Below are 17081 nucleotides of genomic sequence, written 5' to 3'. Positions count from 1 at the left end.
ACAGTTTACTAGTCATTCTTTCCTTTATGGGGAGAGAAATGCTTATTGCAGGACACCACACTTTACTAGCCATTCTTTCCTTTATGGGGAGAGAAATGCTTATTGCAGGACACCACACTTTACTAGCCAGTCTTCCCTTCAAGGGGAGAGAAATGCTTACTGCAGGACACCACACTTTACTAGCCATTCTTCCCTTCAAGGGGAGAGAAATGCTTACGGCAGGACACCACACTTTACTAGCCATTCTTTCCTTTATGGGGAGAGAAATGCTTATTGCAGGACACCACACTTTACTAGCCAGTCTTCCCTTTAAGGGGAGAGAAGTGCTTATTGCAGGACACCACAGTTTACTAGCCATTCTTTCCTTTATGGGGAGAGAAATGCTTATTGCAGGACACCACACTTTACTAGCCAGTCTTCCCTTCAAGGGGAGAGAAATGCTTACTGCAGGACACCACACTTTACTAGCCATTCTTCCCTTCAAGGGGAGAGAAATGCTTACGGCAGGACACCACACTTTACTAGCCATTCTTTCCTTTATGGGGAGAGAAATGCTTATTGCAGGACACCACACTTTACTAGTCAGTCTTCCCTTTAAGGGGAGAGAAGTGCTTATTGCAGGACACCACAGTTTACTAGCCATTCTTTCCTTTATGGGGAGAGAAATGCTTATTGCAGGACACCACACTTTACTAGCCAGTCTTCCCTTCAAGGGGAGAGAAATGCTTACTGCAGGACACCACACTTTACTAGCCATTCTTCCCTTCAAGGGGAGAGAAATGCTTATTGCAGGACACCACAGTTTACTAGCCATTCTTAACTTCAAGGGGAGAGAAATGCTTATTGCAGGACACCACACTTTACTAGCCAGTCTTCCCTTCAAGGGGAGAGAAATGCTTACTGCAGGACACCACACTTTACTAGCCATTCTTCCCTTCAAGGGGAGAGAAATGCTTACTGCAGGACACCACACTTTACTAGCCATTCTTTCCTTTATGGGGAGAGAAATGCTTATTGCAGGACACCACACTTTACTAGCCATTCTTTCCTTTATGGGGAGAGAAATGCTTATTGCAGGACACCACACTTTACTAGCCAGTCTTCCCTTCAAGGGGAGAGAAATGCTTACTGCAGGACACCACACTTTACTAGCCATTCTTCCCTTCAAGGGGAGAGAAATGCTTACTGCAGGACACCACACTTTACTAGCCATTCTTTCCTTTATGGGGAGAGAAATGCTTATTGCAGGACACCGCACTTTACTAGCCATTCTTCCCTTCAAGGGGAGAGAAATGCTTACTGCAGGACACCACACTTTACTAGCCATTCTTTCCTTTATGGGGAGAGAAATGCTTATTGCAGGACACCACACTTTACTAGCCATTCTTTCCTTTATGGGGAGAGAAGTGCTTATTGCAGGACACCGCACTTTACTAGCCATTCTTCCCTTCAAGGGGAGAGAAGTGCTTATTGTAGGACACCACACTTTACTAGCCATTCTTTCCTTTATGGGGAGAGAAGTGCTTATTGCAGGACACCACACTTTACTAGCCATTCTTTCCTTTATGGGGAGAGAAGTGCTTATTGCAGGACACCGCACTTTACTAGCCATTCTTCCCTTTAAGGGGAGAGAAGTGCTTATTGCAGGACACCACAGTTTACTAGCCATTCTTTCCTTTATGGGGAGAGAAATGCTTATTGCAGGACACCACACTTTACTAGCCAGTCTTCCCTTCAAGGGGAGAGAAATGCTTACTGCAGGACACCACACTTTACTAGCCATTCTTAACTTCAAGGGGAGAGAAATGCTTACTGCAGGACACCACAGTTTAATAGCCATTCTTTCCTTTATGGGGAGAGAAGTGCTTATTGTAGGACACCACACTTTACTAGCCATTCTTCCCTTCAAGGGGAGAGAAATGCTTACTGCAGGACACCACACTTTACTAGCCATTCTTTCCTTTATGGGGAGAGAAGTGCTTATTGTAGGACACCACACTTTACTAGCCATTCTTCCCTTCAAGGGGAGAGAAATGCTTACTGCAGGACACCACACTTTACTAGCCATTCTTTCCTTTATGGGGAGAGAAATGCTTATTGCAGGACACCACACTTTACTAGCCATTCTTCCCTTCAAGGGGAGAGAAGTGCTTATTGCAGGACACCACAGTTTACTAGCCATTCTTTCCTTTATGGGGAGAGAAGTGCTTATTGTAGGACACCACACTTTACTAGCCATTCTTCCCTTCAAGGGGAGAGAAATGCTTACTGCAGGACACCACACTTTACTAGCCATTCTTTCCTTTATGGGGAGAGAAATGCTTATTGCAGGACACCACACTTTACTGGCCATTCTTCCCTTCAAGGGGAGAGAAATGCTTATTGCAGGACACCACACTTTACTAGCCATTCTTTCCTTTATGGGGAGAGAAGTGCTTATTGCAGGACACCGCACTTTACTAGCCATTCTTCCCTTCAAGGGGAGAGAAGTGCTTACTGCAGGACACCACACTTTACTAGCCATTCTTTCCTTTATGGGGAAAGAAATGCTTATTGTAGGACACCACACTTTACTAGCCATTCTTCCCTTCAAGGGGAGAGAAATGCTTACTGCAGGACACCACACTTTACTAGCCATTCTTTCCTTTATGGGGAGAGAAATGCTTATTGTAGGACACCACACTTTACTAGCCATTCTTCCCTTCAAGGGGAGAGAAGTGCTTATTGCAGGACACCACAGTTTACTAGCCATTCTTTCCTTTATGGGGAGAGAAATGCTTATTGTAGGACACCACACTTTACTAGCCATTCTTCCCTTCAAGGGGAGAGAAATGCTTACTGCAGGACGCCACACTTTACTAGCCATTCTTTCCTTTATGGGGAGAGAAATGCTTATTGTAGGACACCACACTTTACTAGCCATTCTTCCCTTCAAGGGGAGAGAAGTGCTTATTGTAGGACACCACACTTTACTAGCCATTCTTTCCTTTATGGGGAGAGAAGTGCTTATTGTAGGACACCACACTTTACTAGCCATTCTTCCCTTCAAGGGGAGAGAAATGCTTACTGCAGGACACCACACTTTACTAGCCATTCTTTCCTTTATGGGGAGAGAAATGCTTATTGTAGGACACCACACTTTACTAGCCATTCTTCCCTTCAAGGGGAGAGAAGTGCTTATTGCAGGACACCACAGTTTACTAGCCATTCTTTCCTTTATGGGGAGAGAAGTGCTTATTGTAGGACACCACACTTTACTAGCCATTCTTCCCTTCAAGGGGAGAGAAATGCTTACTGCAGGACACTACACTTTACTAGCCATTCTTTCCTTTATGGGGAGAGAAATGCTTATTGCAGGACACCACACTTTACTGGCCATTCTTCCCTTCAAGGGGAGAGAAATGCTTATTGCAGGACACCACACTTTACTAGCCATTCTTTCCTTTATGGGGAGAGAAGTGCTTATTGCAGGACACCGCACTTTACTAGCCATTCTTCCCTTCAAGGGGAGAGAAGTGCTTATTGCAGGACACCACACTTTACTAGCCATTCTTTCCTTTATGGGGAGAGAAGTGCTTATTGCTGGACACCGAACTTCACTAGCCATTCTTCCCTTCAAGGGGAGAGAAGTGCTTATTGTAGGACACCACACTTTACTAGCCATTCTTTCCTTTATGGGGAGAGAAGTGCTTATTGTAGGACACCACACTTTACTAGCCATTCTTTCCTTTATGGGGAGAGAAATGCTTATTGCAGGACACCACACTTTACTAGCCATTCTTTCCTTTATGGGGAGAGAAGTGCTTATTGCAGGACACCGCACTTTACTAGCCATTCTTCCCTTCAAGGGGAGAGAAATGCTTACTGCAGGACACCACACTTTACTAGCCATTATTTCCTTTATGGGGAGAGAAGTGCTTATTGGAGGACACCGCACTTTACTAGCCATTCTTTCCTTTATGGGGAGAGAAATGCTTATTTCAGGACACCACACTTTACTAGCCATTCTTTCCTTTATGGGGAGAGAAGTGCTTATTGCAGGACACCGCACTTTACTAGCCATTCTTCCCTTCAAGGGGAGAGAAATGCTTACTGCAGGACACCACACTTTACTAGCCATTCTTTCCTTTATGGGGAGAGAAGTGCTTATTGGAGGACACCGCACTTTACTAGCCATTCTTCCCTTCAAGGGGAGAGAACTGCTTACTGCAGGACACCACACTTTACTAGCCATTCTTTCCTTCAAGGGGAGAGAAGTGCTTATTGCTGGACACCGAACTTTACTAGCTAGTCTTCCCTTCAACAGGAGAGAAATGCTTATTGCAGGACTCCACACTTCACTGGCCAGTCTTCCCTTCAAGGGAAGAGAAGTACTTATTGCAGGACACCACACTTTACCAGCCAGTCTTCCCTTTATGGGAAGAGAAATGCTTATTGCAGGACACCACACTTTACTAGACAATCTTTCCTTCAAGGGGAGAGAAATGCTTATTGCAGGACACCACACTTTACTAGCCAGTCTTCCCTTCAGGGGGAGAGAAATGCTTATTGCAGGACACCACACTTTACTAGCCAGTCTTCCCTTTAAGGGGAGAGAAATGCTTATTGCAGGACACCACAGTTTACTAGCCAGTCTTCCCTTCAAGGGGAGAGAAATGCTTATTGCAGGACACCACAGTTTACTAGCCATTCTTAACTTCAAGGGGAGAGAAATGCTTATTGCAGGACACCACACTTTACTAGCCAGTCTTCCCTTCAAGGGGAGAGAAATGCTTACTGCAGGACACCACACTTTACTAGCCAGTCTTCCCTTCAAGGGGAGAGAAATGCTTACTGCAGGACACCACAGTTTACTAGCCAGTCTTCCCTTCAAGGGGAGAGAAATGCTTACTGCAGGACACCACACTTTACTAGCCAGTCTTCCCTTCAAGGGGAGAGAAATGCTTATTGCAGGACACCACATACTAGCCAGTCTTAACTTCAAGGGGAGAGAAATGCTTACTGCAGGACACCACACTTTACTAGGCAGTCTTCCCTTCAAGGGGAGAGAAATGCTTATTGCAGGACACCACACTTTACTAGCCATTCTTCCCTTCAGGGGAAGAGAAATGCTTACTGCAGGACACCACACTTTACTAGCCATTCTTTCCTTTATGGGGAGAGAAATGCTTATTGCAGGACACCACACTTTACTAGCCAGTCTTCCCTTCAAGGGGAGAGAAGTGCTTATTGCAGGACACCACAGTTTACTAGCCATTCTTTCCTTTATGGGGAGAGAAATGCTTACTGCAGGACACCACACTTTACTAGCCATTCTTAACTTCAAGGGGAGAGAAATGCTTACTGCAGGACACCACAGTTTAATAGCCATTCTTTCCTTTATGGGGAGAGAAGTGCTTATTGTAGGACACCACACTTTACTAGCCATTCTTCCCTTCAAGGGGAGAGAAATGCTTACTGCAGGACACCACACTTTACTAGCCATTCTTTCCTTTATGGGGAGAGAAGTGCTTATTGTAGGACACCACACTTTACTAGCCATTCTTCCCTTCAAGGGGAGAGAAATGCTTACTGCAGGACACCACACTTTACTAGCCATTCTTTCCTTTATGGGGAGAGAAATGCTTATTGCAGGACACCACACTTTACTAGCCATTCTTCCCTTCAAGGGGAGAGAAGTGCTTATTGCAGGACACCACAGTTTACTAGCCATTCTTTCCTTTATGGGGAGAGAAATGCTTATTGCAGGACACCACACTTTACTAGCCAGTCTTCCCTTCAAGGGGAGAGAAATGCTTACTGCAGGACACCACACTTTACTAGCCATTCTTAACTTCAAGGGGAGAGAAATGCTTACTGCAGGACACCACAGTTTAATAGCCATTCTTTCCTTTATGGGGAGAGAAGTGCTTATTGTAGGACACCACACTTTACTAGCCATTCTTCCCTTCAAGGGGAGAGAAATGCTTACTGCAGGACACCACACTTTACTAGCCATTCTTTCCTTTATGGGGAGAGAAGTGCTTATTGTAGGACACCACACTTTACTAGCCATTCTTCCCTTCAAGGGGAGAGAAATGCTTACTGCAGGACACCACACTTTACTAGCCATTCTTTCCTTTATGGGGAGAGAAATGCTTATTGCAGGACACCACACTTTACTAGCCATTCTTCCCTTCAAGGGGAGAGAAGTGCTTATTGCAGGACACCACAGTTTACTAGCCATTCTTTCCTTTATGGGGAGAGAAGTGCTTATTGTAGGACACCACACTTTACTAGCCATTCTTCCCTTCAAGGGGAGAGAAATGCTTACTGCAGGACACCACACTTTACTAGCCATTCTTTCCTTTATGGGGAGAGAAATGCTTATTGCAGGACACCACACTTTACTGGCCATTCTTCCCTTCAAGGGGAGAGAAATGCTTATTGCAGGACACCACACTTTACTAGCCATTCTTTCCTTTATGGGGAGAGAAGTGCTTATTGCAGGACACCGCACTTTACTAGCCATTCTTCCCTTCAAGGGGAGAGAAGTGCTTACTGCAGGACACCACACTTTACTAGCCATTCTTTCCTTTATGGGGAAAGAAATGCTTATTGTAGGACACCACACTTTACTAGCCATTCTTCCCTTCAAGGGGAGAGAAATGCTTACTGCAGGACACCACACTTTACTAGCCATTCTTTCCTTTATGGGGAGAGAAATGCTTATTGTAGGACACCACACTTTACTAGCCATTCTTCCCTTCAAGGGGAGAGAAGTGCTTATTGCAGGACACCACAGTTTACTAGCCATTCTTTCCTTTATGGGGAGAGAAATGCTTATTGTAGGACACCACACTTTACTAGCCATTCTTCCCTTCAAGGGGAGAGAAATGCTTACTGCAGGACGCCACACTTTACTAGCCATTCTTTCCTTTATGGGGAGAGAAATGCTTATTGTAGGACACCACACTTTACTAGCCATTCTTCCCTTCAAGGGGAGAGAAGTGCTTATTGTAGGACACCACACTTTACTAGCCATTCTTTCCTTTATGGGGAGAGAAGTGCTTATTGTAGGACACCACACTTTACTAGCCATTCTTCCCTTCAAGGGGAGAGAAATGCTTACTGCAGGACACCACACTTTACTAGCCATTCTTTCCTTTATGGGGAGAGAAATGCTTATTGTAGGACACCACACTTTACTAGCCATTCTTCCCTTCAAGGGGAGAGAAGTGCTTATTGCAGGACACCACAGTTTACTAGCCATTCTTTCCTTTATGGGGAGAGAAGTGCTTATTGTAGGACACCACACTTTACTAGCCATTCTTCCCTTCAAGGGGAGAGAAATGCTTACTGCAGGACACTACACTTTACTAGCCATTCTTTCCTTTATGGGGAGAGAAATGCTTATTGCAGGACACCACACTTTACTGGCCATTCTTCCCTTCAAGGGGAGAGAAATGCTTATTGCAGGACACCACACTTTACTAGCCATTCTTTCCTTTATGGGGAGAGAAGTGCTTATTGCAGGACACCGCACTTTACTAGCCATTCTTCCCTTCAAGGGGAGAGAAGTGCTTATTGCAGGACACCACACTTTACTAGCCATTCTTTCCTTTATGGGGAGAGAAGTGCTTATTGCTGGACACCGAACTTCACTAGCCATTCTTCCCTTCAAGGGGAGAGAAGTGCTTATTGTAGGACACCACACTTTACTAGCCATTCTTTCCTTTATGGGGAGAGAAGTGCTTATTGTAGGACACCACACTTTACTAGCCATTCTTTCCTTTATGGGGAGAGAAATGCTTATTGCAGGACACCACACTTTACTAGCCATTCTTTCCTTTATGGGGAGAGAAGTGCTTATTGCAGGACACCGCACTTTACTAGCCATTCTTCCCTTCAAGGGGAGAGAAATGCTTACTGCAGGACACCACACTTTACTAGCCATTATTTCCTTTATGGGGAGAGAAGTGCTTATTGGAGGACACCGCACTTTACTAGCCATTCTTCCCTTCAAGGGGAGAGAACTGCTTACTGCAGGACACCACACTTTACTAGCCATTCTTTCCTTCAAGGGGAGAGAAGTGCTTATTGCTGGACACCGAACTTTACTAGCCAGTCTTCCCTTCAAGGGAGAGAAATGCTTACTGCAGGACACCACACTTTACTAGCCATTCTTCCCTTCAAGGGGAGAGAAGTGCTTATTGTAGGACACCACACTTTACTAGCCATTCTTTCCTTCAAGGGGAGAGAAATGCTTACTGCAGGACACCACTCTTTACTGGCCAGTCTTCCCTTCAAGGGGAGAGAAATGCTTACTGCAGGACACCACTCTTTACTGGCCAGTGTCCCCCCCTCACTCCCCTTCATAGGGTGGGCTTTGCTTTTTAACTCTTCCAAGGAAAGTGAGGCATCTTACATCGTCTTCGTCTCCATCTTATCCTCAGAAAAAATCCTTCGAGGTAAGTCAGTCCAACTCTCTAAGCAATATATTACACTGGCTTTGATTGCACTTATTTTTGTGCTTTTTCCCCTTTCATTTGTTGATTTACAGTTTTTAATTCTTTATGTGGGTATGTTCTGTGTTTTAGAATTTAAATTTTGTATACTCGTTTTTACCTTAATTTTAGAATTTCTGTAAACCGCCCAGAGAGCCCTTGTTATGGGAGCGGTATATAAGTGCAATAAATTAAAAAATAAAATGTAGATTTTCACTCCTCTGTCCCAGGATGATGGTGTACTGCACCTCTGAAATCAAGGACCAAGACTTCCCTGGCCATTTCTCTGCAGTCCACTTGCTGGATGGATTGAATAGAAAGTGAATGCAGGTGTCGAAGAAGGGATGCCTGGAAGTTCTGCTGTAAAGACGAAAGAGTAAAGCACTGCCTTCAGAGGGATTGGACCTATCATTGCCAGCCTTCACACTTTACTGGCCATTCTTCCCTTCAACAGGAGAGAAATGCTTATTGCAGGACTCCACACTTCACTGGCCAGTCTTCCCTTCAAGGGAAGAGAAGTACTTATTGCAGGACACCACACTTTACCAGCCAGTCTTCCCTTTATGGGAAGAGAAATGCTTATTGCAGGACACCACACTTTACTAGCCAGTCTTCCCTTCAAGGGGAGAGAAATGCTTATTGCAGGACACCACACTTTACTAGCCAGTCTTCCCTTCAGGGGGAGAGAAATGCTTATTGCAGGACACCACACTTTACTAGCCAGTCTTCCCTTTAAGGGGAGAGAAATGCTTATTGCAGGACACCACAGTTTACTAGCCAGTCTTCCCTTCAAGGGGAGAGAAATGCTTATTGCAGGACACCACACTTTACCAGCCAGTCTTCCCTTCAAGGGGAGAGAAATGCTTATTGCAGGACACCACAGTTTACTAGCCATTCTTAACTTCAAGGGGAGAGAAATGCTTATTGCAGGACACCACACTTTACTAGCCAGTCTTCCCTTCAAGGGGAGAGAAATGCTTACTGCAGGACACCACAGTTTACTAGCCAGTCTTCCCTTCAAGGGGAGAGAAATGCTTACTGCAGGACACCACAGTTTACTAGCCAGTCTTCCCTTCAAGGGGAGAGAAATGCTTATTGCAGGACACCACACTTTACTAGGCAGTCTTCCCTTCAAGGGGAGAGAAATGCTTATTGCAGGACACCACACTTTACTAGCCATTCTTCCCTTCAGGGGAAGAGAAATGCTTACTGCAGGACACCACACTTTACTAGCCATTCTTTCCTTTATGGGGAGAGAAATGCTTATTGCAGGACACCACACTTTACTAGCCAGTCTTCCCTTCAAGGGGAGAGAAGTGCTTATTGCAGGACACCACAGTTTACTAGCCATTCTTTCCTTTATGGGGAGAGAAATGCTTATTGCAGGACACCACACTTTACTAGCCATTCTTTCCTTTATGGGGAGAGAAATGCTTATTGCAAACACCACACTTTACTAGCCAGTCTTCCCTTCAAGGGGAGAGAAATGCTTACTGCAGGACACCACACTTTACTAGCCATTCTTCCCTTCAAGGGGAGAGAAATGCTTACTGCAGGACACCACACTTTACTAGCCATTCTTCCCTTCAAGGGGAGAGAAATGCTTACTGCAGGACACCACACTTTACTAGCCATTCTTTCCTTTATGGGGAGAGAAATGCTTATTGCAGGACACCACACTTTACTAGCCATTCTTTCCTTTATGGGGAGAGAAATGCTTATTGCAGGACACCACACTTTACTAGCCATTCTTTCCTTTATGGGGAGAGAAATGCTTATTGCAAACACCACACTTTACTAGCCAGTCTTCCCTTCAAGGGGAGAGAAATGCTTACTGCAGGACACCACACTTTACTAGCCAGTCTTCCCTTCAAGGGGAGAGAAATGCTTACTGCAGGACACCACACTTTACTAGCCATTCTTCCCTTCAAGGGGAGAGAAATGCTTACTGCAGGACACCACACTTTACTAGCCATTCTTTCCTTTATGGGGAGAGAAATGCTTATTGCAGGACACCACACTTTACTAGCCATTCTTTCCTTTATGGGGAGAGAAATGCTTATTGCAGGACACCACACTTTACTAGCCAGTCTTCCCTTCAAGGGGAGAGAAATGCTTACTGCAGGACACCACACTTTACTAGCCATTCTTCCCTTCAAGGGGAGAGAAATGCTTACTGCAGGACACCACACTTTACTAGCCATTCTTTCCTTTATGGGGAGAGAAATGCTTATTGCAGGACACCGCACTTTACTAGCCATTCTTCCCTTCAAGGGGAGAGAAATGCTTACTGCAGGACACCACACTTTACTAGCCAGTCTTCCCTTTAAGGGGAGAGAAATGCTTATTGCAGGACACCACAGTTTACTAGCCAGTCTTCCCTTCAAGGGGAGAGAAATGCTTATTGCAGGACACCACACTTTACCAGCCAGTCTTCCCTTCAAGGGGAGAGAAATGCTTATTGCAGGACACCACAGTTTACTAGCCATTCTTAACTTCAAGGGGAGAGAAATGCTTATTGCAGGACACCACACTTTACTAGCCAGTCTTCCCTTCAAGGGGAGAGAAATGCTTACTGCAGGACACCACACTTTACTAGCCAGTCTTCCCTTCAAGGGGAGAGAAATGCTTACTGCAGGACACCACAGTTTACTAGCCAGTCTTCCCTTCAAGGGGAGAGAAATGCTTATTGCAGGACACCACACTTTACTAGGCAGTCTTCCCTTCAAGGGGAGAGAAATGCTTATTGCAGGACACCACACTTTACTAGCCATTCTTCCCTTCAGGGGAAGAGAAATGCTTACTGCAGGACACCACACTTTACTAGCCAGTCTTCCCTTCAAGGGGAGAGAAATGCTTACGGCAGGACACCACACTTTACTAGCCATTCTTTCCTTTATGGGGAGAGAAATGCTTATTGCAGGACACCACACTTTACTAGCCAGTCTTCCCTTTAAGGGGAGAGAAGTGCTTATTGCAGGACACCACAGTTTACTAGCCATTCTTTCCTTTATGGGGAGAGAAATGCTTATTGCAGGACACCACACTTTACTAGCCAGTCTTCCCTTCAAGGGGAGAGAAATGCTTACTGCAGGACACCACACTTTACTAGCCATTCTTCCCTTCAAGGGGAGAGAAATGCTTACTGCAGGACACCACACTTTACTAGCCATTCTTTCCTTTATGGGGAGAGAAATGCTTATTGCAGGACACCACACTTTACTAGCCATTCTTTCCTTTATGGGGAGAGAAATGCTTATTGCAGGACACCACACTTTACAAGCCAGTCTTCCCTTCAAGGGGAGAGAAATGCTTACTGCAGGACACCACACTTTACTAGCCATTCTTCCCTTCAAGGGGAGAGAAATGCTTACTGCAGGACACCACACTTTACTAGCCATTCTTTCCTTTATGGGGAGAGAAATGCTTATTGCAGGACACCGCACTTTACTAGCCATTCTTCCCTTCAAGGGGAGAGAAATGCTTACTGCAGGACACCACACTTTACTAGCCAGTCTTCCCTTTAAGGGGAGAGAAATGCTTATTGCAGGACACCACAGTTTACTAGCCAGTCTTCCCTTCAAGGGGAGAGAAATGCTTATTGCAGGACACCACACTTTACCAGCCAGTCTTCCCTTCAAGGGGAGAGAAATGCTTATTGCAGGACACCACAGTTTACTAGCCATTCTTAACTTCAAGGGGAGAGAAATGCTTATTGCAGGACACCACACTTTACTAGCCAGTCTTCCCTTCAAGGGGAGAGAAATGCTTACTGCAGGACACCACACTTTACTAGCCAGTCTTCCCTTCAAGGGGAGAGAAATGCTTACTGCAGGACACCACAGTTTACTAGCCAGTCTTCCCTTCAAGGGGAGAGAAATGCTTATTGCAGGACACCACACTTTACTAGGCAGTCTTCCCTTCTAGGGGAGAGAAATGCTTATTGCAGGACACCACACTTTACTAGCCATTCTTCCCTTCAGGGGAAGAGAAATGCTTACTGCAGGACACCACACTTTACTAGCCATTCTTTCCTTTATGGGGAGAGAAATGCTTATTGCAGGACACCACACTTTACTAGCCAGTCTTCCCTTCAAGGGGAGAGAAGTGCTTATTGCAGGACACCACAGTTTACTAGTCATTCTTTCCTTTATGGGGAGAGAAATGCTTATTGCAGGACACCACACTTTACTAGCCATTCTTTCCTTTATGGGGAGAGAAATGCTTATTGCAGGACACCACACTTTACTAGCCAGTCTTCCCTTCAAGGGGAGAGAAATGCTTACTGCAGGACACCACACTTTACTAGCCATTCTTCCCTTCAAGGGGAGAGAAATGCTTACGGCAGGACACCACACTTTACTAGCCATTCTTTCCTTTATGGGGAGAGAAATGCTTATTGCAGGACACCACACTTTACTAGCCAGTCTTCCCTTTAAGGGGAGAGAAGTGCTTATTGCAGGACACCACAGTTTACTAGCCATTCTTTCCTTTATGGGGAGAGAAATGCTTATTGCAGGACACCACACTTTACTAGCCAGTCTTCCCTTCAAGGGGAGAGAAATGCTTACTGCAGGACACCACACTTTACTAGCCATTCTTCCCTTCAAGGGGAGAGAAATGCTTACGGCAGGACACCACACTTTACTAGCCATTCTTTCCTTTATGGGGAGAGAAATGCTTATTGCAGGACACCACACTTTACTAGCCAGTCTTCCCTTTAAGGGGAGAGAAGTGCTTATTGCAGGACACCACAGTTTACTAGCCATTCTTTCCTTTATGGGGAGAGAAATGCTTATTGCAGGACACCACACTTTACTAGCCAGTCTTCCCTTCAAGGGGAGAGAAATGCTTACTGCAGGACACCACACTTTACTAGCCATTCTTCCCTTCAAGGGGAGAGAAATGCTTATTGCAGGACACCACAGTTTACTAGCCATTCTTTCCTTTATGGGGAGAGAAATGCTTATTGCAGGACACCACACTTTACTAGCCAGTCTTCCCTTCAAGGGGAGAGAAATGCTTACTGCAGGACACCACACTTTACTAGCCATTCTTCCCTTCAAGGGGAGAGAAATGCTTACTGCAGGACACCACACTTTACTAGCCATTCTTTCCTTTATGGGGAGAGAAATGCTTATTGCAGGACACCGCACTTTACTAGCCATTCTTCCCTTCAAGGAGAGAGAAATGCTTACTGCAGGACACCACACTTTACTAGCCATTCTTTCCTTTATGGGGAGAGAAATGCTTATTGCAGGACACCACACTTTACTAGCCATTCTTTCCTTTATGGGGAGAGAAGTGCTTATTGCAGGACACCGCACTTTACTAGCCATTCTTCCCTTCAAGGGGAGAGAAGTGCTTATTGTAGGACACCACACTTTACTAGCCATTCTTTCCTTTATGGGGAGAGAAGTGCTTATTGCAGGACACCACACTTTACTAGCCATTCTTTCCTTTATGGGGAGAGAAGTGCTTATTGCAGGACACCGCACTTTACTAGCCATTCTTCCCTTTAAGGGGAGAGAAGTGCTTATTGCAGGACACCACAGTTTACTAGCCATTCTTTCCTTTATGGGGAGAGAAATGCTTATTGCAGGACACCACACTTTACTAGCCAGTCTTCCCTTCAAGGGGAGAGAAATGCTTACTGCAGGACACCACACTTTACTAGCCATTCTTCCCTTCAAGGGGAGAGAAATGCTTACTGCAGGACACCACACTTTACTAGCCATTCTTTCCTTTATGGGGAGAGAAATGCTTATTGCAGGACACCACACTTTACTAGCCATTCTTTCCTTTATGGGGAGAGAAATGCTTATTGCAGGACACCACACTTTACTAGCCAGTCTTCCCTTCAAGGGGAGAGAAATGCTTACTGCAGGACACCACACTTTACTAGCCATTCTTCCCTTCAAGGGGAGAGAAATGCTTACTGCAGGACACCACACTTTACTAGCCATTCTTTCCTTTATGGGGAGAGAAATGCTTATTGCAGGACACCGCACTTTACTAGCCATTTTTCCCTTCAAGGGGAGAGAAATGCTTACTGCAGGACACCACACTTTACTAGCCATTCTTTCCTTTATGGGGAGAGAAATGCTTATTGCAGGACACCACACTTTACTAGCCATTCTTTCCTTTATGGGGAGAGAAGTGCTTATTGCAGGACACCGCACTTTACTAGCCATTCTTCCCTTCAAGGGGAGAGAAGTGCTTATTGTAGGACACCACACTTTACTAGCCATTCTTTCCTTTATGGGGAGAGAAGTGCTTATTGCAGGACACCGCACTTTACTAGCCATTCTTCCCTTCAAGGGGAGAGAAGTGCTTATTGTAGGACACCACACTTTACTAGCCATTCTTCCCTTTAAGGGGAGAGAAGTGCTTATTGCAGGACACCACAGTTTACTAGCCATTCTTTCCTTTATGGGGAGAGAAATGCTTATTGCAGGACACCACACTTTACTAGCCAGTCTTCCCTTCAAGGGGAGAGAAATGCTTACTGCAGGACACCACACTTTACTAGCCATTCTTTCCTTTATTGGGAGAGAAATGCTTATTGCAGGACACCGCACTTTACTAGCCATTCTTCCCTTCAAGGGGAGAGAAATGCTTACTGCAGGACACCACACTTTACTAGCCATTCTTTCCTTTATGGGGAGAGAAATGCTTATTGCAGGACACCACACTTTACTAGCCATTCTTCCCTTCAAGGGGAGAGAAATGCTTACTGCAGGACACCACACTTTACTAGCCATTCTTTCCTTTATGGGGAGAGAAATGCTTATTGCAGGACACCACACTTTACTAGCCAGTCTTCCCTTCAAGGGGAGAGAAATGCTTATTGCAGGACACCACACTTTACTAGCCAGTCTTCCCTTCAAGGGGAGAGAAGTGCTTATTGTAGGACACCACACTTTACTAGCCATTCTTTCCTTTATGGGGAGAGAAGTGCTTACTGCAGGACACCACACTTTACTAGCCATTCTTCCCTTTATGGGGAGAGAAATGCTTATTGCAGGACACCACACTTTACTAGCCATTCTTCCCTTCAATGGGAGAGAAATGCTTATTGAAGGACACCACACTTTACTAGCCATTCATTCCTTTACGGGGAGAGAAGTGCTTATTGCAGGACACCGCACTTTACTAGCCATTCTTCCCTTCAAGGGGAGAGAAATGCTTACTGCAGGACACCACACATTACTAGCCATTCTTTCCTTTATGGGGAGAGAAATGCTTATTGCAGGACACCACACTTTACTAGCCAGTCTTTCCTTTATGGGTAGAGAAATGCTTATTGCAGGACACCACATTTTACTAGCCAGTCTTCCCTTCAAGGGGAGAGAAATGCTTACTGCAGGACACCACACTTTACTAGCCATTCTTTCCTTTATGGTAAGAGAAATGCTTATTGCAGGACACCACACTTTACTAGCCATTCTTTCCTTTATGGGGAGAGAAGTGCTTATTGCAGGACACCGCACTTTACTATTCATTCTTCCCTTCAAGGGGAGAGAAGTGCTTATTGTAGGACACCACACTTTACTAGCCATTCTTTCCTTTATGGGGAGAGAAGTGCTTATTGCAGGACACCGCACTTTACCAGCCATTCTTCCCTTCAAGGGGAGAGAAGTGCTTATTGCAGGACACCACACTTTACTAGCCTTTCTTCCCTTCAAGGGGAGAGAAATGCTTACTGCAGGACACCACACTTTACTAGCCATTCTTTCCTTTATGGGGAGAGAAATGCTTATTGCAGGACACCACACTTTACTAGCCATTCTTCCCTTCAAGGGGAGAGAAATGCTTACTGCAGGACACCACACTTTACTAGCCATTCTTCCCTTCAAGGGGAGAGAAATGCTTACTGCAGGACACCACACTTTACTAGCCATTCTTTCCTTTATGGGGAGAGAAATGCTTATTGTAGGACACCACACTTTACTAGCCATTCTTTCCTTTATGGGGAGAGAAGTGCTTATTGCAGGACACCGCACTTTACTAGCCATTCTTCCCTTCAAGGGGAGAGAAGTGCTTATTGTAGGACACCACACTTTACTAGCCATTCTTTCCTTTATGGGGAGAGAAGTGCTTATTGCAGGACACCACACTTTACTAGCCATTCTTCCCTTCAAGGGGAGAGAAGTGCTTATTGTAGGACACCACACTTTACTAGCCATTCTTTCCTTTATGGGGAGAGAAGTGCTTATTGCAGGACACCGCACTTTACTAGCCATTCTTCCCTTCAAGGGGAGAGAAATGCTTACTGCAGGACACCACACTTTACTAGCCATTCTTTCATTTATGGGGAGAGAAATGCTTATTGCAGGACACCACAGTTTACTAGGCAGTCTTCCCTTCAAGGGGTGAGAAATGCTTATTGCAGGACACCACACTTTACTAGCCATTCTTTCCTTCAAGGGGAGAGAAATGCTTATTGCAGGACACCACACTTTACTAGCCATTCTTCCCTTCAAGGGGAGAGAAGTGCTTATTGTAGGACACCACAGTTTACTAGCCATTCTTTCATTTATGGGGAGAGAAGTGCTTATTGTAGGACACCACACTTTACTAGCCATTCTTCCC

The sequence above is a fragment of the Elgaria multicarinata genome, chromosome 5 (genome assembly GCF_023053635.1).
Source record: "Elgaria multicarinata webbii isolate HBS135686 ecotype San Diego chromosome 5, rElgMul1.1.pri, whole genome shotgun sequence".
In the NCBI taxonomy this organism is placed as follows: Eukaryota; Metazoa; Chordata; class Lepidosauria; order Squamata; family Anguidae; genus Elgaria; species Elgaria multicarinata.
The sequence above is the reverse complement of the archived record's forward strand: the minus strand, read 5'-3'. Positions refer to the sequence as shown.